At 46.1% G+C, this 24,131-nt stretch overlaps 1 pseudogene; it reads right to left on the bottom strand.

The window, feature by feature from the left end:
- Positions 1 to 1,059: 1,059 nt before the first annotated feature.
- The window catches only part of LOC141107168 (olfactomedin-4-like), a 33,816-nt pseudogene continuing 10,744 nt past the window's right edge, over positions 1,060 to 24,131 (bottom strand).

Here is a 24,131-nt window from a genome sequence, read left to right as displayed (position 1 = left end):
ATTCCGATCGTGTGTACACAAATCCGACGCACAAAGTGCCATGCATGCTCAGAATAAATAAAGAGATGAAAGCTATTGGCCACTGCCCCGTTTATAGTCCCGACGTACGTGTTTTACGTCACCGCGTTCAGAATGATCGAATTTTCCGACAACTTTGTGTGACCGTGTGTATGCAAGACAAGTTTGAGCCAACATCCGTCGAAAAAAATCCTAGGATTTTGTTGTCGGAATGTCCGATCAATGTCCGACCGTGTGTACAGGGCATAAGACTGGGATGCCATTAAAGTTAATGTGCATGTAAAAGCAGGTGTCCTAATACTTTTAGTAATATACTTTATGTGAACTATTGAGATTAACTCCCACTTTCTGTCCTATAATTATTGTCACTGAGACAGAAAGTGAAGGGAAATCTAAAAACTGTCCCCAGAACATGGCTAGAAAGAAACCCAATGGGGACACTTGTTCAGGTGTCAAATAATAAAGGTGGAATTTCCCTTCACTTTGGAGAGATTTCCTCTCACTCTTGGACAGAAAATCTCCTTAATGGGAACAGGGAAGCAATAACAATCTGACAGAGGTTCTATATATACAGTACTTTTCTCTGCTCTTTTTACAGTAGAAAAAAAGTTCCCCCTGAATTTCCACATTGAGGCCCAATCTCAGGTCAGTTGAAACTCAAAGTTTTGATGAACAGCTTAGGTTGAGGTAGCAAATTTCAGCATTTAAGAAGAAACAACAAAAATTCATTTACACCATATGCCATGCTAAAGTGTTTATTTATTTGCTTTTATTTAATGAGAAATTACATAGAATTCAGTTATCATTTAATTTCATTCAGAACAAATGTTAACAGAGATTAAATATTCGCTTGCATAATAATCAGTGATATTCCCATGTGTTTTGATTTTCTAGGGACTGTCAGAATCTGGGAATCTTCACACATTGATAACTTTTTTCTTATGATTGGTCTGGGGTGATCATAGTTAAAGAAAATGGATGTCCTACAATATCTGACATACATAACATGGAGTCGCTTGTATTCATTTTATTTTGGTTTATCTATTTGGTTTGGATCGGGTTTATTTTGGTATATATAATTTTAGATTTTGGTTTAGATAGTGAAGTGAAAGAGAGGTCATAATGGACCAGGAAGCCATTATTATACAAGTAGAGCCTGTGATCATTAGGATTGTAGGACAGACTTTGTATGTTCTCCCTTCGCTTAATGAATGGGACACTCAACTTCCCTTCCTCATTAGTTTTGGTATCATACATGTAGAAGATCTCCTCTTGCTTTGTGCTGATGCCTCGAGTGGCATACAAGACCCCGCACACCATGAAAGCATTGCTGACGCCAGGTTTGTGCTGGTTGGTGTTCCAGGTCTGCAGTACTGCAAGAGTAGTATCATTAAGTTTACTGATAACAATATTTCCAAAATTCTCCTCAGTTGCATAAATGACCCAAAGACCCTCTTCATCAGCTGAGAAGTCAATGTCCTGATAAGCAGTTTGTGAGTAGGTGAACCTGTTGTTGTTTGTGGCACCAGGGAGAGTCGCTCGGGTGATCACATTTTTATTCAAGTCGTATTTACAGATGTTCGCGGTGTTATAGCAGTTATAGTACAACGCCCTATTGTACACGATCATTCCACCACCTTGACCATATTCAGATGATGAAAATGACTTTGGTGTTCGACCTGAATAAAGTGTGAGATCAGTATATAAATCGTAGGGGGCCAGATAATCCATAGTCCTTCCATCAGTTTTTAGAGGAGCCACCCACTGGAGATTCTGATCAGCGCCTAGTAGTGAATCTCTCCCCCATCCTCCATACAAATAACTGCCCCCCCTCCAGTTTAGTTGAACTACAAATGGTTCACTGATGTTGTTGATGATTTGTCCATCTTCACAAGTACCTGCAAAAGGAACAGATGGATATAAATATTTAAACAGGTAAACAAAATACATATGCAGCAAAATGTAAAATCTGAGTCAGCTAGGACTTTGCTAAGAATGCTGTGTTATGCCAGACATTTGACAAGGTGTTGCTTCCGAGCAGTGGTGGCTGGTGCTTAATTTTTTTGGGGGGCGCAAACATAGCCCCGACCAACAACACCCCCCCGTCACTCGCCCTTGATAGGGCCTACAGACAGACAGATTGATAGGCAGATAGGTACACAGACAGGCAGACAGATCGATAGGCAGACAGATCAATAGACAGGCAGATCGATAGACAGGCAGATAGGTACACAGACAGACAGACATATCGATAGGCAGATCGATAGGCAGGCAGATCGATAGGTACACAGACAGATCGATAGGTACACAGACAGACAGACACATTGATAGGCAGACAGATCGATAGGCAGATCGATAGGCAGCAGATCGATAGGTACACAGACAGATTGATAGGTACACAGACAGATCGATAGGCAGATCGATAGGCAGGCAGATCGATAGGTATACAGACAGATCGAAGGTACACAGACAGATCGATAGGTAAACAGACAGACAGACAGACAGACAGATCGATAGGCAGGCAGATCTATAGGCAGACAGACAGACCGATAGGTACACAGACAGATCGATAGACAGGCAGATCGGTACACAGACAGACAGATCGATAGGCAGACAGATTGATAGGCAGATCGATAGATAGACAGATCGATAGGCAGACAGACAGACGGACAGACATACAGACAGAGTGATAGGCAGGCAGATCTATAGGCAGACAGACAGACCGATAGGTACACAGACAGACAGATCAATAGGCAGGCAGATAGGTACACAGACAGATAGATCAATAGGCAGGCAGATAGGTACACAGACAGACAGATCGATAAGCAGACAGATCAATAGGTACACAGACAGACAGATCGATAGGCAGGCAGATTGATTTGGCAGGCAGATAGGTACACAGACAGATCAATAAGCAGACAGATCGATAGGCAGGTAGATAGATAGATAAATAGATAGATAGATAGATAGATAGATAGATAGATAGATAGATAGATAGATAGATAGATAGATAGATAGATAGAGCAAGAAGAGAGAGATAGATAGAGACCTGTTGAAAGTGAGGATACTGTATACGATGGCTGTAGCTGGACACAGTGCTGGGACCAGGGCAGTGTTTTGACCTAGGCCAACAAGGCATAGGCCTAGGGCGGCAATTTGCGGGGGGCGGCAAAGAAAGCACCCCCCTGCATAAGAGACAGTCCTCCCACTCGATTCCTGCCTCCTGTGACCGCCCCCTGCACACATGCAGCCCACGGCGGCCGCCTTGCTGTAGCGGCGCCGCTGTGCATGGGCGTGCTTGGCAGAAGGTGGAGGGGCGTGTCATGTCCCTCCACCCTCTGCCAATCACACCCATACACAGCGGCACCGCTACAGCAAGGCAGCCGCTGTGGGCTGCATGTGTGCGGGGGCGGCCGCGGGAGCCGGGAATCGGGAAGACGGGTGGGGACTTTCTCTCATGCGGGGGGGGGGGGCCGCATGTGACTCACTCCCCCATAAGCGGCCGGTGACTGACGGAGGTAGAGCCTTATGCTCTGCCTACCCTCCTCCGCACTGCCCTCCTTGAATCTTCTTCTCGGCACTGGGGCGGGGTCTGGCAGTGACATCAGGAGGAAGGAGAGAGAGAGGAGCAGGAAGGAAACCCCCAGGACAGCAGGTACAATTATTTAATACATTATATCAGTGTTATGGGGCACAGTGTTGGCATTTGATGGCACAGTGGCTACAATTGATGGGCACAGTGGCTACAATCGATGGGCACAGTGGCAGCATTTGATGGGCACTGTGGCTGCGTTTCAGGGCACAGTGGCTACAATTGATGGGCACAGTGGCTGCAAATGATGGGCACAGTGGCTGCGTTTCAGGGCACAGTGGCTACAATTGATGGGCACAGTGGCTGCAATTGATGGGCACAGTGGCAGCAATTGATTGACACAGTGGCTGCATTTGAGGGCACAGTGGCTACAATTTATGGGCACAGTGGCAGCATTTGATGGGCACAGTGACTGCGTTTGAGGGCACAGTGGCTACAATTGATGGGCACAGTGGCTGCAATTGATGGGCACAGTGGCAGCAATTGATTTGTACAGTGGCTGCATTTGAGGGCACAGTGGCTACAATTGATGGGCACAGTGGCAGCATTTGATGGGCACAGTGACTGCGTTTGAGGGCACAGTGGCTACAATTGATGGGCACAGTGACAGCATTTGATGGGCACAGTGGCTGCGTTTGATGGGGCACAGTGGCTGCGTTTGATAGGGCACAGTGGCTGCATTTGATAGGGCACAGTGGCTGCAATTTATGGCACAGTGGCTGCAATTGATGGCACAGTGGCTGCAATTGATTGCACAGTGGCTGCAGTTGATGGGCACAGTGGCTGCGTTTGGGGGCACAGTGGCTACAACTGATGGGCACAGTGGTAGCATTTGATGGGCACAGTGGCTGCGTTTGAGGGCACAGTGGCTGCGTTTGAAGGCACAGTGGCTGTGTTTGATGGGGCACAGTGGCTGTTTTTGATGGGGCACAGTGGCTGCGTTTGATAGGGCACAGTGGCTGCGTTTTGATAGGGCACAGTGGCTGCAATTGATGGGCACAGTGGCTGTGTTTGAGGGCACAGTGGCTGCAGTTGATTGGGCACAGTGGCTGCGTTTGATGGCACAGTGGATACAATTGATGGGCACAATGGCTACAATTGATGGGCACAGTGGCAGCATTTGATGGGCACAGTGGCTACAATTGATGGGCACAGTGGCTGCATTTGATGATACAGTGGCTGCGTTTGATGGGGCACAGTGAGGCTGCAATTGATGTATTTTTTTCTGAATTTTTTAGTTTGTTTGCGCCCCCCCCCCCAAAAAAAATTTTGAGCACCAGCTGCCACTGGCATGTGCAAAGTGCTCCGTGCATGCTAAAATCAATGCAAACCCATTATACAGCCCACATTTAGTGAAAGTGCATTAATATGCAGATCATGATATTGCAATAAAGTGCTCCATCAATGCTGAAATCAATGCAAACTCATTAAAGAGGAGTCCCGCCCCCACCCTGTGAAAACATTAAAACTCAGAAGCTACAAATACTGTAGCTGCTGACTTTTAATATTAGGACCGCGATGTCGACACCTCAGCCGATTTTCGGATTGGCTCTCGGGTTTTGCCACCATCATTCATGGTAAGGGAAACCGGAGGGTTCACTACTGCACGTGTGCGAAGAGCATTGCACTTTCTGAATGGCCCAGTGGAGGAAGGAGGAGGGGGGCCGAACTTCAGAGGGGGCAGCGCAGTCTCCCAGGAGTGGGGAATGGTACCTGTCAAAAACAGGTACCCGTTCCCCCCTCCCCCCTGAAAGGTGCCAAATGAGCCTAAAGAGGAAGGGGTTTGGTTTACAGATGATAGAGTGGGTCTTAAACAGGAAGGGGTGTAGCCTCGGCAGGAAGGGGTGGGTCGTATTTAAATTAGGGGGGTGCATGAGTTTAGCCAGGCCTAGAGCAGCACAAAACCAAAATACACCACTGGCAGATTGCTGGGTGAATGGAGGTTATTTCCCAGGCACAGAAGAAGCAGGGCACCCCCCTCCCCCCTCCCTCCACCATCCGATCACAGATCATCATCACAGGATGAGAACATTACAAGGTATTACAAGGAACATTACAAGGTATGTGGAGGGACAGACACTGACAGAGTGTCAGATCACATTACCTTGATTCTTGCTTCATGGGGTCGACTTCCCACTGGCACGGAAACCAAAAGTGACATGGCCGCCCGGGTTAAAGCACCACCCATATCCTATGGCGGTACTAATGGTCAGTTAGGCAGACAGACAGAAGACTGACCCAATGAGAGTGAAGAGGCGCTTATCTTTGCGCCACAAAGCAACACAAAACCCCACAAATGTAGCGTCTCGCCTTCAATCACGGGATTGCATTGGCATGACGCTTCCATAGTGCAATGTGGCCGGCGCCCGAGCACAGTGAATTTAAAGAACTTTTTACATTTTTTTTTTAAGGGCCCTTTTTTTTTGTCACTAGCTTTGGGGGGCGGCGCCCGGGCGCCCCCTATGGACGGGCCGCCACTGCCTCCGAGGCTTACAATATCTGTAGGTAAATCAGTCTGATAAAATACCGGTACAAACATATTCTATTTATGGATTATATTGGTTAGCCATGAATGGTGATGCATATGGGTGAAAAGAGGATGATTGAGTGTTATTGTAACTCCTCTGTCACTTCTGTATGGTTTTTATAAATGTTATTTTGTGAAAGAGGGAAAATTTCAAATTGCTCTGCAAAAGCTTTTTAATACAGGATTTTAGACTCACACTCAAGTGGGCTTTTGCAAGAAGACCTACCCTACCAATATATATATATATATATATATATATATATATATATATATATATATATATATATATATATATATAATTTATTTATTTTTTGATGTAGTGTACCCCTATAAGAACCACTGGTGAATTTGGTCCTATTTCACCCATAGAGCACACAAAGCCAGGCACACAGCATTTTCTTCATTCTTCCACTGGCTCCAACGTGAACGTCTCCAACGTCTTTTTGCATTTTTATTGGGAATGTTGAACTTAGATTAGAGAGGGAGCTTGGGATACCCAGATAAACTGTAGAACTGTATACCTTGAGGACTCCTTAACTTTCTGGCTGCACTGTGCACACGGAATGAATGTCCCACAGCATCTCTAAGCTGATGGTGACTAGTACTCCTTCCAGAGTTTAAAAGCTATACACAGTCACTACTCTTCAGCACTGGGGTCATTTACTCACATAACCACAGGATCATCGGTTGCCTACTGCCGATATCCACCAGGCTCTTTCTAGTGAGGGAGATGTAGACTCACACCACCATAGAACAGCTGGAATCTTTCCAACTTCCTCCTTGTAATGAGATAGGGAATGGTAGGATTGACTTAGAAGAGGTAAAGGGTACAGCAGAATTAGGCCCCCTACAGGTTCGGGAGGGTAATTCTGGGGAAGATTTCCTGAGGTTTGAGGAACTTCTGAGAAGGACCGTGGTAAACAATGGTCGGAAGGAAATGGCACAAAGCACAGCAAGGTGTCACAGGACTTAAAAACCTCATAGTGGCAAGACAGTCAGGCTGTCCTTCAGAGGGAGACTAGGATGAGGCTGCAGTCATATGAGGATGTTGGTGATGAAACAGAGAGTCCCAGAGCAGAAGGAGAGAAAAGGATTGGCGTAGGGACGGCATGACAGGTGTGGACAGCACAGTCATGCTTCTTGTAAGAAAAATTTGTCCCCTTTAAGAAAGGGGGAGTGGCCGGAGTGGGGGAGGCGCTCGGGCTAGTATGCTAGGAGGAAGGAGGGGGAGTGACGTCACTGGTGAGCAGCGGAAGAGAAGATTCCACACGCTCTCTCACCACTCTCTGTCCCCTGGCTATGAACACTGCAATGGCAGCGATGGATACTTCAGGGCAAAGCTACGAGCGGCGGCGGCACAAGGCACAGACTGGCTGCAGGCACAGATAGCAGCCATTAAAAATGAGGTGAGAGCAGCGCCGAACGGGGGGACCAGTGGCTCCACGCACTCAGCGGTCACTACCGCAGCAGCGCTTCAGCCCTGACACCTCTCCTGGTGGTCAGGGGCAATATGCAGCAGCATATGAGAGGGAGAGAACCTCCACCCCCCAGTGACCAGATCCAGGAATGGGGTCTTAAGAAGGACACAGTGCAGAGGCAGGAGAGCAGGGATGGGGAGCCCAGTACAGCACATGGCTCCGACCCCCCCCTGCTCCTCGCAGATGCCAAGAGCGGACGGCCAGGGTTGCAGGAGAAGGTCAGAGCAGCCAGTCGGCCCAACGAAAGGGAGCCGTGTCTCCGGATGCTGGCCAGAGGTCCCGCGTTGAACAGAGGGAGGACCATGAGGAGCGCTGTGACAGTGAGACGGTGGCCGTTCGGCCGGAGGAGAACAGCGACAGATCGGAGGGAGAACTGTCCGGGTCAGAGAGGGACGAGGACCAGGGACATCCGGCAGCGGTGGATTCCGGAGTGGCGGCTGGTGGGCCCAGTCCTTGGCAGCCCGGTAAGTGCAATTCTTCCTTATCTGTTTCTTCTTTATTAAAACAGTTGTTGGATCAGGGTAGAAAGCGGGGTTCCCCAAGTGAGGGTAGTTCATCAGGGGCAGGTGGTGATAGGCCCCACGCAGAACAGCCCAGGGACGCAGGAAAAATTGCGGGTAGGACAGACATGCAGGTTTTATTGTCGGGTTTGAGGGACCTGGTTCAGCGCTTTGAGCCGAACACAAAGACAGTTCGTTGCCAGCACTGGGCCCCACCACATAGGTAAGGAGCGTGCTACGATGGCTACACCGCTGGATGCAGTCGCTACCAGGGTTGCAAGCAATTCACTGGCAACGTCAGCGGGAACAGGGATGGCAGTAGTCTATCATCCCCACGTACCGGCCAACGTTTTGGCTCCTGATAGACATGGAGAGGCAACGGAGAAGAAAGCGGATTCGGTCAGGTTGGTGGACTCCGCAAGAAGTGAGGTTTATGTCTATTTTGAGGGCTCCCTGGGGCCCAGCTAAAAAACAGAGGGAGATCTTCACATTATTGCCGCTAGAGAAATTCAATCTGGACAGATTGATGCCAGAGGAAAGGCTCGTCGGACGGATGGCGGTGGGGCATGGCTGCGGTACGACAGACAGTGTCGAAAACGAATGGCCGCCCGACCGTCACTGCGCTGGGATCACAAGGATATTGGCCTGTGGATGAAGCCTACGACAGCGGCGCAAGCTCTTAATCAGTTTTCCTTTTTTTTTTTTTTTTTTAGGCAGGGGTCGCAGGTACCGCAGCCTCGGGATAACCAACAGAAAAAAGATGGGGTTTCTGTTGGCAGTTCAATGAGGGCACGTGTAGGTTTGGGGCGATGCTTCCTTTCCTCAGTAGGTACCCCGACCGAAAAGCGGCTCAGTTGTGGGAATCGGGTTTCTCGAGCAGTTTCAAAATGCCATGCTCATCTATGACCACCCATAGCGAAGAATTTACATTCGGCCCTGCTGCATCCGACCGTGGTTTCAAAAAGCTTGGGAAAGAGGTAAGTCTGGGGAGGATGTCTGGCCCCTTTTAATACGGGTCCATTTCCAGACCTGGTGATCTCTCCATTAGGAGTAGTTCCCAAAAAAGAGCCAAACAAGTTCAGATTGATTCACGACCTTTCTTTTCCGAAGGGTGGGTCGGTTAATGATTCGAAGTGTGCGGTAACATATACTTCTTTTGATGCATCAAGATCATGGGTTTGTCGTTATGGGCAGGGGTCACTGATGTCGAAAGCAGATATTGAATCAGCTTTCCGGCTTTGCCAGTTCATCCAGACAGTTTCCATCTGCTGGGCAGTACATGAAATGTGGCATACTAGGTGGAGCGTTGTCTCCCGATGGGATGCTCCATCTCATGCGCTTTCTTCGACACGTTCAGTTCCTTTTTGGAATGGGTAGTACGGGACGTCTCTGGGATCAACTTGGTCATTCACTATCTGGATGACATCCTATGCATTGGCCCATCGGGTTCCAACATTTGCGCTGTCTTGGTGGGGACATTGCAACATATAGTGGAATTTCGGGGTCCCGCTAGCACTCAAAAACAGAGGGCCCCACGTATACCATTGTTTTCCTGGGAATTGAAGTGGATTTGATGGGAATGGAATGTCGATTGCCGACGGACAAGCTGGAAAATCTCAAGACAGAAGTGCGTGGGACCATTGGAAGGCGCAAGTTACAGTTGCGTCAGTTACAATCGTTGGGAAGCTAAATTTTGCTTAATTTGTGAGTCTCAACAGTGAGCACGGAGAGGACTTGCAGGTGTGGCAGGACTTCCTGAGTCGTTCACTGGGCACGCTCCATGTAGGTCTGGGCCCATCTCCCAGGGGCGCAGAAAGATGTACAGCGAGCATTGAGGGTGTGGAGGTGCACGCAAGGGTAAGGTTTTACCCCTTTCGTGCTGTGGCAGTGGTTGGGTCTTTGGAGGAGGAGAATATGGATGTTATATGCATATATATAACATGGATGGTACACATCTGTGGTATGGGGTTAACATGGTTGGTACCCATCTATGGTATGGGGTTATCTGCGCCCCAAGCCCACCCTTTTTGAAGCCAAATAGAGCCTCAGGCTCTAATCATATGCTTAAAAAAATTAAAATAAATTGACATTCATGCATCCAGCGTCCTGCATTGAGAATAGGGGACGGGCGCATGGATTAGGGGGGCAGCGCCCCCGTGCCCTGTATGAGCGGCCGCCACTGAAAATGACCCTATATCAGTGCCTGGGAAAAACCTGACAATGGCAACCCAGAATCGCAGGCTGGCATTGGGTCGGGAGTCCCGAAGATAATATCTGTAAAGATAGTCAGCACATAGCAGTACTAGCCAGGGAGAGAGAGATGGTAATATGCCATGAACACAGGGTCTGGTTCCAGAAAGAAAGCTTTCTTTTCAGAAGCATACCCTGTATGTATGACTTTTTATGTATTGACAATGTACAGTACTGTTCTTGTATACCTTGTTTTTTCTGTTCATGCTGTATAAATATTAGCCGTATTCTCCCTAACATTGTTTTCAATAAAATTTGTACTACTATTTTTTAACATAAGAATCCTGTATTTTGCTATACTTAGGCCTTAAAAGCCCTAGTGGGGAATCCTTGTCCTTTTTTCTGTCTAGAACTTGTACTTGAATTAGGCTCGTGCTGTGTCACTTTTAGAATGCACTCAAAATACTTGCACAAAATCTGTCAGAGAGAGGTTTTCTAACTGTACACCAAAAGAGAGTTGGTCTCAATTAGTCCTACTTTTACATTTGGCGCATTCAATGAGACACAATGTAAAAGTGGCACATTTAAGAACTACCTGAATTCAGTGCACAAGTCGCTGTCAAAACCAAAAGTGTCACAAATACTTCATAAATTTGGTGCAATACAGTAACAAGGGATTTATGCCAGAAAAGTGGTGAAGCAGCTTTATGGAATCCCCCCCCCCCATTATCCTTATAATTTTTGCAGGGCAGTGACTCAAAATATTGAAAGCAGAGCTTCTGCATGATAGCCAGGGTACCTAGATTTGTTTTATATGGAGAGAACAGCAAACGCAGTTTCCCACATGACAGGTTCGCATACAGTACACCAAGAATGCAAAAATGTGAGCAGTGCCCATGGATGCTGTATATTGTTTTAAATTTGGTAAATATTATTATTATACAAGATCAATATAGTGCCAACAGGTTGGGCAGCACTTTGCAAAATAGAGGCAGACAGTACAGTTAGTTACAACACAAATCAATACAAGAGGAATCAGAGGTACCTGCTTGTTAGAACTTACAATCTAAATAACTTTTGTGAACTCAAAGTAGAAGTCCACCCTAACACTAAAATCGCTACAGACATCCACAAGCTAAGACTAACCTATCTAGCTCTGTAAAGAAGAAATCAGTATACATACCTTTTTGCCGATCCTACCCGATCCCACGCTGAGCTGTCAGCTGCGGCTTCTCTGTGTAGGCGGGTGCAGAGGACACATCCGACAGCGGAAGCCCCATAGTAAGTCTATGGATGAAGTCCCTCCCCATTCATTTCACAGCTGTTGTCGGTTGTGTCCTCAGCAGAGCTTCTGCCACTGAAGACCGGATCGGATCAGCTTTAAAAAAGGTATGTATACTGATTTCTTCTTTACAGGGCTAGGTAGGTTAGTGTTGGATTATTGTGGATGTCTGTAGATGCAGGGATTTTAGTTTTAGGGTGGACTTATCCTTTCAATTAGGTCTTTCTTTTAACCTACCAATATCAGGTGAAGGAAGGGAAGGATAGCTTGGTTTTGTATTGTTCTTCTCACAATCCTCCAGGCTTTTCTTCAGAGCCTCAAGCTCCCGTCTGATCACCAGCACGTTGTTCTTATCATAGATTTTCAACTGGTTCACTATGATGGAAATGTTACGGATCTACAAAGAAAATACAGACAAGCTGGTAGAACAGTTTTGGAACTAAACATGGGGGGGGGGGGGCATGGGGAGGACACAGCCTGTAATTGACAGCCTCAGCTCTGTTCCTGTGAGCTGTGTGAAGGGGGTGTGTCCCTTTCCTCCAATCAGGTCTCAGAGCTCTCCTCACTGATGTAACTTCAGCTCCCCGCCCCCCTGTTTTTCAAAGCTGAGGGATCCTGTGTAAATGCTGCACTTTGATTGGATGTAGTGGACAAACAGCTGCAGATAAACATATACAACTTATGTAGGAGGATTTATTTAATCTCTGTGTATCACCTGAGGCCAGTCACTTCACTGGATATATGGGTAGCAGCTGTTATGATTCTGTTTTCATAAAAATCTCAATAACATCTTTGAACAAGAAAAAAATCTCAAACTTAGAACACCAAATTACTCAGCATATGATATAAACCATAGTAATTTTGTTAGAAAGGGGTGTGAGGATATAAGGAGGTAATAAAAGGGGGGAATAGGGTAAAAGTGGTGGGGGATCTCTTTATTCAAATTATCTTTTTTTTGGTTGGAATATATCCAGTATTTTCAGTGGAGTGCAGCATAGTGCTTCTGGCTTTTTCGAATGATGTTCCCTCATCTGAAACTTTCCAGAGATAGCCACATCCTGAATCCCAGGAGTCTATGGGGCTATGTATAGCACACGGCTCATGCATAATCATCATCAGCATCAGCAGAGAGCCAGCTGTTAGGATCTGGAAGAGACAGCTAGCCTCACAAACAAGACGATGGTGCAGGACCCGGGTTGTAGCTGGACTGGGCTGGATTTGCTGGGTGGGTAAGTATGCTATTATAGTTCTGCCCAGAAAACCAGGTAAGAAAGGGGTGAAAATTAACCCCGGGGGTAAAATTCCTTTGCACAGCCCCTCCCTCCTTGGTCATAGCACTCTCCTTCTCTGGGAATACGTTCTGTGCTGGTCCACCTCCTCTGCCCTTCACTGCTCCTCCCCTTACCTCCCTACATAAACTTGTATGTAGCAGTCAGGGAAGGAGCAAAGGGGAATATAGAGTGTCACTTGATTAACAGTTCTGAGTCCAGGGATAGAAGGGTAGAGAGCTGGTCCTTCTGTATTTGGCCAGGCCCTATCAGTTCAGCAGGGGTCCTGGGGGCAGAGAGAGGACTCTTCAAATACATTTGAGCACATGCACAGTAACTCCTGGGTCTGTGGTTCCTAGCACTTAATTAAAAGTTCCTCTGGCCCAACCAGTTCAGCAGCAGGGGAAGGGGACAGAGAGGGCACTATATAGCCTGTCAGGCAGGCTGTATGGGACCCAACAATATCTAATTGTGGCCCTGTCTGAGTTAGCTGGGGTTGCTGACATCACATCCAAGATGGTGGCACTCAGCAGCAATCTTGGGGCTTTTGGATGTCTGCACAATTTATATTTGCACTTTAAAATAACAGGCATAAGATATGTTAAATGCACATATGTGGGATAAATGATTTTTGTTGAATTAAAAGATCTGAGGACAGGTTCTCTTTAAGCACTAAGGTAGCATTGCACTTAGTGAATTGCACAATTTAAGAAAAGTAAAAGGCCATTACACATCTAGGTCTTCAGTGATGACCTATAAAATAGTTATAAAAAAGGGCAGGAAATATGAAGACGCCCTTTCGGGAGAAACATGTCAGGTGGAGCTGATTAAGTGACAATATTGGGTATAGACACTGCCGGGACCCGCGCAGCGGTGCTTGAAGCCTGTATTGTGTTTGATACACTGTTACATTCCTACTGCTGAACTGTAAGTGCAATTGTCCAACTAATAAATGTTATAGAGGTTTACTGCACCATGAAGCTTCACTTTTTTCTATCTCCATAATTGATAACTGTGGCTGTGAACTGCTTTTGATATGGAGCTCTGGGGGTTTGATCCATAGTGGATGGATAGTAGTCTAACCTGGCTGGAGGACACATTTTTACAAGCGCTTTTATAGCTTCTGTGTTGAGATCTATGAGTTCAGTAAGCTGCCTTGAATGATTGCCCTATCTCAGCATCGTAGCACTTGAGTAGTTTTCCTGCGCTGGGAAATAAACTTTTTCACTATATTTGTTACCAGAGGGATTCCTTGGGTTATTTCTAGACATGTGCATTCGTTTTCGTCCGAATGCATTTTTGTCCGAATTTCAGGTATTTTCATTATCGTTTTAACAAACGATAACGAAAATGCAGAATCCGAAAAACGAAAGATCCCACATAAACAAATGCTTGATTTTCGTTTTCGTTGCTACAACAGTTCGATATAGATAGGAGATTCGACATGATGCTGACAATAACAATCTGTGTCCATCAAACCTGTGGTCGAATGCGCCTAACCTTAACTCTATTAGTCCAAGATTATTCTACATAGAGAGAAAAGATTCAACATAGAGAGAAAAGATTCAACGTAGGGGAGAAAAGATTCGACCGAGGGGAGAAAAGATTAGACGTAGGGGAGAAAAGATTCAACGTAGGGGAGAAAAGATTCGACGTAGGGGAGAAAAGATAAATAAAAATAATGATGATGATGAATGTTATTGGCTGATTGTAACCAAAGAGGAGGAGCAGTAAAATAGCTAGAACTAAGTACACACGTACTTTGGCTTATGGTGTCTGTTGAAAGTTCTAAGAAGATTCGACGGAGCAGGTAAACTATACGGCGTCGTACAGTTTAGCTGCTCCATCGAATCTTCTTTGAACATTCGACAGACATCATAAGCCTTCAATGACAGATTCAACCTCAATTTGGATTTTCGGACGAATGCAATTTTTAACGAAAAACTAAATAAATAAAAACGAATTTCGGGAGTAACTAAATAAATGTATTTTTCGGACGAAAACGAAATTTCGAAACAAAATATTTCAGTGTGCACATGTCTAGTTATTTCCCTATTACTTCACAATTTTTGGACTTTAATATTGGGACTGGTTCTTAATCACTAAATCTTTGCAATCGAATTATTGAATTATTTCTGCACAGATTATTTATGCACAATCACTATGGTTTTATTGTAAATGGTGATACTTAGTGTTTTTATTGTGCCATTTAATTACACATTTTTTTTAGTTCTTTATTTCTTTAAAGGGACAAGCACCCTTAAAAATTCAGCACAAAAAAAAACCCGGGAGACAGAAAAAACAGGGCCTGCATTAGGTAGGGTTGACTATATTAAAAAAATGTAAATAAAATGCATTATACTCACCAAAACTACTATTATTTGTACACAAAATCCATCTTTCTTTTTTTCGTTCCCTCAAAAAGAGTTCAATGTGCGTTTTGTGTGTTTAATTTACTCTAATAACTTTTCTATTTCCATGGATGCTAAAGATGAAAGCTAAGTCTGTCCATTCATATTTCTGGCATAAGTTATTGTGCACCTGCTAGATGGTCCCAAAGTCGCCAACTAAAAATCTGATTGGTTAAAGCTAATGTTTCATTGTCATTTACTGTAAGCTACAGGCGCCAGTACTGTACCTCAAGTCAGATTTATTTGACCCTGGCAACACATGATGGCTATCATGGCTGAAATATAATTGGATAAAAGCTCTAACATAAACATACACTACTAATAGCAGTGCAACCAAGAGAAAAGTAATGAAGAATATAGACTATTGGGAATGATTGAATGCACATTCATGGAAAAAATATATTATAATATAATATATTACATAGATCAATGATTCTGATAGTTTAGGGCTGCTCTGATGGCACACCACTGGTGAGAATACATAGTTTTGTCTTACCTCCTGGTAGAGAGTCTCTATGATGACACTGGAGCCATTAAATGACTCTTTCAGCTGCACTATGAGGATCTCCATCTCTTTGATCTCCAACTTGATGAGCTCAAAGTCCAGTTCAGTGTAGGAGTGACCTCCGTTCTCCATGATCTCCACACGTTTGGACAGGTTCTTCAGTTGCTCTATGTACACGGTCAATGTACTCTGATAGATGTAGATCTGTACAGAGATATCACACCTGTATGTATTACTGTCAGTATACCTTATGGTCTGCTGAAAATATATCTGAAAACAAACCTTTCTTCATTTTTGATAACGTAGGAAATAATTAATACCTAACACTAACTATTTAATAAGATTTGGATAGAGTGGGGAAGGGTGGAAATTTCTCATCAGGTTGTTTTCTATGGCCCCCTTTAACAGGAAGTGAGAATACATCTCCCACAAAACACACATCAATAAAAATCTAACATATTTAAACCTTTCTCACTTTTACCAGAACAAAATTAAAGGAGAAGTCCAGCCTTAGTTTGTTTGTCTGGGCTTCTCCTATGGGTCACAGGAGTGCAATTCATTTTGCACTCCTGTGACCCGTTTTCAGCAGAGAGCAGGCTGAAGTCTGCTCTACGCTGATGTCACCAAGATCAGTCCAGGCACCGTGTCATCCCCAGTTAGGAAGTCTGGATCCGCCAGCTGCCTGGACTGATGGCAGTCTTAGCCTATTAGCTCCCTGCCCCTCCACAGCTCAGCACTCCAATGAGCATGGAGGAGCAGAGCAGGAGAGCTGCTGACCGACAGGCAGCAGTTCTCCGCTCGGGGAGCTAAGAGAACCGAGCCATCGTGTTCGGTGGCTCGGTTCTCAGTGAAGAGGCGGCGGGGGACAGATGCAGCATCAGTCCGATGCTGCATCCACCTAGGTAAGTATGAATCTTAAAACAACAAAAAAAAACATACTTCTTTAAGGGCTCATGTACACTGCAGCCCAAAAAAGCTTCTTTTACAGGTGTTTGAGCTTTTTATTTTCTCTGTCTTTAAACTCCCCTGTTAGCCTATGTGTCCATGCACACAATATGCATTTTTAGGATTTAGTGGCAGAAGTTTACAGGCAGAAAACGCTATCACTTGTGCATTCTAGGTAGGAGCTTTTGAGCATAAAAAAACACTCAAAAGTACCTTAACGTGTGTTAACTGCAGTCGCATTCCCGCATTAATGCATTGGAATGGCCAGGATTCTTGCCAATAGAATGTATTAATGCCAGACATAGGAAGGCATATTAACGCACATGCAAAAAGCAGCTTTTTGACACTTTTTTGCGGCTGCTAAACCCCTGTAGGAGAAAAAAGCATCAATATCATACAGTGTGCATGAAGCCTAAAAGTTTTGGCTGATGCACTTTACGCTTCATTCCTGGAATTAGTATGTGGTCTGCAAGTTGGAGAATGCAACTCTCTATGGTCCTCCTGCAGTCTCGTCAATAACATTATGAATTGGTTGTTGTGATTTTTTTTAGGTGCTAAAGTCTGAATTCACCTTACTGCAGCCATGATGATAATCAATCTCCTGTGGTATTTTCAAAGAGAAGTTTGGGATTTAAAAAAAAAAATTACTGTATACTTATCTAGGTGGATGCAGCATTGGTACGATGCTTCATCTGTTCCTTGCCACTTCTAAGACTGAGAACTGAGCAATCAAAAGACCACTAATGGCTCATTTCTTAGCCTTCAGTGAGTAGGGATGAGCTTCGTGTTCGAGTCGAACCCATGTTCGACTCGAACATCGGCTGTTCGGTCGTTCGCCGAATTGCGAACGATATGGGCCGTTCGCGCCAAATTCGTGTGGCGCGTCACGGCCCATAATTCACTGCGGCATCGCAGTGCATTGCTGGCTGATGATTGGCCAAGCATGCACTATGACCCGTATGCTTGGCCAATCACAGCGCCGCCTGAACAGAGAGCCGTAATTGGCCAAAGCCAAGGAGGCTTTGGCCAATTATGGCTCAGGAGATTTAGTACACGCCCCACACTATATAAGGCCACCTGCACGGCGGCCCTGTGCAGTGTGTTCCAGTGTGCTGAGAGATAGAGAGAGAGAGAGACAGTGTCATTTCATTTGAGTTAGCTAGATTAGGCAGGACAGTCAGTCAGTTAGCTGCACTTACAGTGTATTGTGTATATATATGCATCCCAGGTGTTGCATATATATATATATATATATATATATATACACTGTATTCAGTTTAGCTAGATCCGTTCCTGTTATCTTCCTACTGACAGGCAGGCTTGTCTTGTTACAGTATTTACAGCTACCTAAAGAAAATTACTGGTGTTCTTTTGATCCTATTAGTACCACAGTCAGGCAGCTAGACTATTTACAGTTAGTGCAGTGCGTCCTGCTCACAGTGTTCAGCTAAATCCGTTCCTGTTATCTTCTTACTGACAGGCAGGCTTGTCTTGTTACAGTATTTACAGCTACCTGAAGAAAATTACTGGTGTTCTTTTGATCCTATTAGTACCACAGTCAGGCGGCTAGACTATTTACAGTTAGTGCAGTGCGTCCTGCTCACAGTGTTCAGCTAGATCCGTTCCTGTTATCTTCTTACTGACAGGCAGGCCTGTCTTGTTACAGTATATAAAGCTACCTGAAGAAAATTGCTGGTGTTCTTTTGATCCTATTAGTACCACAGTCAGGCAGCTAGACTATTTACAGTTAGTGCAGTGCGTCCTGCTCACAGTGTTCTGCTAAATCTACAAGTTAGTGGGGTGCGTCCTGCTCACAGTGTTCAGCTAAACCTACAAGTTAGTGGGGTGCATCCACCTCACAGTGTTCAGCTAAACCTACAAGCTAGTGGGGTGCGTCCTGCTCACAGTGTTCAGCTAGATCCGTTCCTGTTATCTTCTTACTGACAGGCAGGCTTGTCTTGTTACAGTATATAAAGCTACCTGAAGAAAATTGCTGGTGTTCTTTTGATCCTATTAGTACCACAGTCAGGCAGCTAGACTATTTACAGTTAGTGCAGTGTGTCCTGCTCACAGTGTTCTGCTAAACCTACAAGTTAGTGGGGTGCGTCCTGCTCACAGTGTTCAGCTAAACCTACAAGTTAGTGGGGTGCGTCCACCTCACAGTGTTCAGCTAAACCTACAAGCTAGTGGGGTGCGTCCTGCTCACAGTGTTCAGCTAGATCCGTTCCTGTTATCTTCTTACTAACAGGCAGGCTTGTCTTGTTACAGTATATAAAGCTACCTGAAGAAAATTGCTGGTGTTCTTTTGATCCTATTAGTACCACAGTCAGGCAGCTAGACTATTTACAGTTAGTGCAGTGCGTCCTGCTCACAGTGTTCAGCTAAAACTACAAGTTAGTGGGGTGCGTCCTGCTCACAGTGTTCAGCTAAACCTACTAGTTAGTGGGGTGCGTCCACCTCACAGTGTTCAGCTAAACCTACAAGCTAGTGAGGTGCGTCCTGCTCACAGTGTTCAGCTAGATCTGTTCCTGTTATCTTCTTACTGACAGGCAGGCTTGTCTTGTTACAGTAAATACAGATACCTGAAGAAAATTGCTGGTGTTCTTTTGATCCTATTAGTACCCAGTCAGGCAGCTAGACTATTTACAGTTAGTACAGTGCGTCCTGCTCACAGTGTTCAGCTAAACCTACAAGTTAGTGGGGTGCGTCCACCTCACAGTGTTCAGCTAAAGCTACCTGTAGAAGGTTGGTGGTGTTCTCATACAACAGGCAGGCAGTTGATTTTGCTAGCTGCAGTATCAGTACATACATATATATATATATATATATCCCAGATTAGTGCAGCTACAGGCCATTAGTATGTCTGGAAGGCCAAGAAGGACTTCAACTGCTGCCTTTTCAGTTGGTAGACTCTGCCCCCTTCCGTGAGTTTGTGGAATGTGCGGTTCCTCAGTGGCAGGTACCCAAACGCCAATTTTTCTCACGGAAGGCGATTCCGGCTCTCTACTGGCATGTGGAAGGCAATGTCCATGCCTCGCTGGACAGGGCGATCAGCGGTAAGGTGCATATTACCGCTGACTCATGGTCCAGCAGGCATGGACAGGGACGTTACCTAAGTTTCACGGCGCATTGGGTGACTCTGCTGGCAGCTGGGAAGGATGCAGGACAAGTTGCAGTAGTGTTGGAGGTTGTTCCGCCACCACGCCTCCAAAATGCTAATGATTGTGACACACCTCTCTCCTCCACCCCCTCCTCTTCTTCTTCCTCCATGGCCTCTTCCTGTGCTTTGTCCTCGGAACCAGCGGTGCTCCGTAGCCGTTCAAGGGGCTACGCAAGTACGCAGGCCAAAAGATGCCATGCGGTGCTTGAGCTGGTGTGCTTGGGGGACAGGAGCCACACTGGGGCAGAGGTTCTGTCAGCTCTGCAGGGGCAGGTTCAGAGGTGGTTGACGCAATGCCAACTTAAGGCAGGAATGGTGGTTTGCGACAATGGCACCAACCTCCTCTCTGCCCTCCGACAGGGACAAATGACCCATGTGCCCTGTTTGGCTCACGTCCTTAACTTGGTGGTGCAGCGGTTCTTGGGCAGGTACCCGGGCTTACAGGATGTCCTGAGGCAGGCCAGGAAAGTCTGTGTGCATTTCCGCCGGTCATATAATGCCAGTGCTCAGCTGACGGACCTCCAAAAGGAGTTTAACCTGCCCAAGAACCGCCTAATCTGTGACATGCCCACCAGGTGGAACTCAACATTGGCCATGCTGCAGCGGCTGCACACGCAGCAGAGGGTCATCAATGAGTACCTGTGCGACTATGGCACCAGGACAGGGTCAGGGGAGCTTTTTTTTTCCCCACACCAGTGGGCCATGATCAGGGATGCATGCGCTGTCCTGTCACCATTTGAGGAGGCCACGAGGATGGTGAACAGTGACAGTGCATGCATCAGTGACACTGTCCCCCTTGCCCACCTGTTGGAGCACACGCTGCGTGGAATAATGGACAGGGCACTTGAGGCAGAACAGAGGCAGGAAGAGGAGGACTTCCTTAGCTCTCAAGGCCCCCTTTATCCAGACAGTGTTCCTGCGTGCCCGCCGATCACACAGGAAGAGGAGGTGGAGGAGGAGGAGGAGGAGGAGGAAGATTGTGTCAGTATGGAGGTGGAGCCTGGCACTCAGCATCAGCAGCAGTCTTTAAGGGATCAGTCCCAAGAAACACATGGACTTGTACGTGGCTGGGAGGAGGTGGCTGCGGACCATGTCGTCCTTAGTGACCCAGAGGACTCCGGACCGAATGCCTCAGCAAACCTACGCTGCATGGCCTCCCTGATCCTGCAAAGCCTGCGGAGGAATCCTCGTATTCGTGGTATCAAGGAGAAGGACCAATATTGGCTGGCAACCCTCCTTGATCCACGTTACAAGGGTAAGGTTGCGGACCTTATCTTGCCATCGCAGAGGGAGCAGAGGATGAAACATCTTCGGGAGGCCTTGCAGAAAGGTCTGTGCAACGCGTTCCCAGAGACTGGGAGGTTACAAACTCCTGTTTCTGGACAACGTGTTGCTGAGGCTTCGGTCAGTCAAAGAAGGAGCGGTGGAGAAGGTGGCCGTCTTACCGATGCGTTCAGACAATTTTTTGGTCCGCAGCCCCAAGGTATGATCGGTTCCAGCAACCATCGCCAGCGTCTGTTTTACATGGTGCAGGAATACCTAGGGGCAAGATCAGACTTGGACACCTTTCCCACCTAAAATCCTCTGGGTTACTGGGTCTTGAGGATGGATCACTGGCCAGAGCTTGCACAGTATGCAATTGAGCTACTGCCCTGTCCTGCATCCAGCGTTCTTTCGGAACGCACATTCAGTGCTGCTGAAGGCGTGGTAACCGATCACAGGGTGCGTCTGTCCACCGACTCGGTCGATTGACTGACCTTCATAAAAATGAATCAGTCTTGCATCACCACCAGCTACCAAGCACCTGATGCTGATGTAACCGAATAATTTTTTTTGAAATCTCAGATCCCTTCAAAGACTGTCTATGCTGATGCTGAGTGACTATCCCTGAGTAATTATCCTCTTCCTCCTCAATCATCACGCTGATAGCTTGTAAGAACATTTTTGGTTCTGGGCGCCACCACCAGTGCCTAAGGCACAATTTTTCAGCCCCTGTTTAACAGGGGCGTGTAATTACAATTTTTGATGCAATACTTTGCAGCAGGGCTCGTTCCTGCGTTCCAACTAGAGTGTCTGTGAGGGGTTGCAGTGTTGTGGCACCAGCACCAGTGCCTAAGGCCCAATTTTTCTGCCCCTGTTTAACAGGGGCGTGTAATTACAATTTTTGATGCAATACTTTGCAGCAGGGCCCATTTCTGCACCCACCAAGAGCGAGTGAGGACTTACAGTGTTGTGGCACCAGCACCACCACCACCAAAGGCCCAGTTTTTCTGCCCCTGTTCAACAGGGGCATGTAATTACAATTCTTGATCTAATATTTCACAGCAGGGCCCATTTCTGCACCCACCAAGAGCGAGTGAGGACTTACAGTGTTGTGGCACCAGCACCACCACCACCACCACCAAAGGCCCAGTTTTTCTGCCCCTGTTCAACAGGGGCATGTAATTACAATTCTTGATCTAATATTTCACAGCAGGGCCCTGTGAGGGCTTACAGTGTTGTGGCCACAACAACACCTAAGGCCCAAATCTCTGCTGAGTATATAGGGCAGGACCCTACTTTCAAAATCTAACTTACAAACGACTCCTACTTGCAAACGGAAGGAGACAACAGGAAGTGAGATGAAATCTACCCCTAGGAAGGGAAATTCTCTCCTGTAAGAGTTAATATGGGAAAAACATTTCTCCTTTCCACTGATGCTTTCCATGCTTTCCAATCCTTGTTCCACAAAAAAAAAAAAAATTCTCAAAAAGCATTTGTCATTGGGACAAAAAGTGAGGTGAAATCTTCTAAAGAGGAGGAAAGACAGCAAAACAAATGTTACAGAGGTGATAACCCTTCCCTATGTTTTCCAAAAAGCTTAAAAAAGATTTTTTGGCTGGAGCTAAACACGTTAAAAATGTACCCGTTCAAAATGACAAACAGATTTTACTTAACAACAAACCTACAGTCCCTGTCTTGTTTGCACTGCCTGTATACTGCTGTTCAGAGTATATAGGGTCTGGTGGCCCCACACCTTTCCTTATTTTAATTTGGGTGCGGGGTTCCCCTTAATATCCATACAAGACCCAAAGGGCCTGGTAATGGACTGGGGGGTACCCATGGTGTTTGTCTCACTGATTTTCATCCATATTGCCAGGACCGGACATTACATTAAACCCGCAAGCAGTTTTAAATGAGATTTTTTCCTTTAAAAATGACATTTGGTGCAGGGACTGTTCTAAACACGGGAAACACGCGCCACTTTACAGGAATACTATAGACACCCCCCAGGTACGATATTTAAAGGAATATTTCACTTTTTTTTTTTTTACTTTAAGCATCATTAAAATCACTGCTCCTGAAAAAACGGCCGTTTTTAAAAGTTTTTTTTGCATTGATACATGTCCCCTGGGGTAGGACCCGGGTCCCCAAACCCTTTTTAGGACAATACCATGCAAATTAGCCTTTAAAATGAGCACTTTTGATTTCGAACGTTCGAGTCCCATAGACGTCAATGGGATTCTAACGTTCGTGCGAACTTTCGGTCCGTTCACAGGGTCTGGTGCGAACCGAACCAGAGGGTGTTCGGCTCATCCCTATCAGTGAGCAGAAAGCAATGACTGTCAGTCAAGTCTCTCTGCTCTGCCCCTCCAAGGCTCACTGGAGCACCAGGGTGTGGAGGGGCAAGAGCAGCTGGGTCAAGCTATCGATGGCATGCTGAGAAGCTGAGCCAGTTGCCGATCAGGCATCTGGGCAGATCCTGACAATATGGTTGGAATCTTTCCAGAGTTCGGGCTTTAGCTCGTTGTCAGCTGAAAATGGGTAAAAGGAGAAGTAAGCCAAAAAAGCTTTGGACCTACTTTTCTTTAAGGGAGGACTGAGAACCTTTGGCCTGGGAGGCAACTTTAACTAATTGGCCCTTTAATGCTAGATTTCAGTAGACTGAGGAATATCTATCAGACAAAGTGTGTCATAATGTGTGTACCAGTGAATAGTGGACATGGTGAAAGGTTAATATTCATAAATGTTCATTGACCCATCTTTCCACAGCTTTCAGGATTAGCTTCCTTTGTGGTGTTGGGTATTTGATCCCATGAAATATCAAAACTGCAAAGTGAATCAGTGTTGGTAGAATTCCCTCTGCCAGATGCTGTGATCACAGGTCTAAACAGGGAAAAATTAGCTACATAATGTCCAGCATGTGTCACTGATTGTGGTTCCCACTCTGACTGAATAGTGAAGTACCTCCCCTCAGGACCATCAGCCCAATATA

The sequence above is a fragment of the Aquarana catesbeiana genome, linkage group LG09 (assembly GCF_042186555.1).
Source record: "Aquarana catesbeiana isolate 2022-GZ linkage group LG09, ASM4218655v1, whole genome shotgun sequence".
Taxonomy (NCBI): Eukaryota; Metazoa; Chordata; class Amphibia; order Anura; family Ranidae; genus Aquarana; species Aquarana catesbeiana.
Note: the sequence above shows the minus strand (reverse complement) of the source record. Positions and strands in the feature narration are given on the sequence as shown.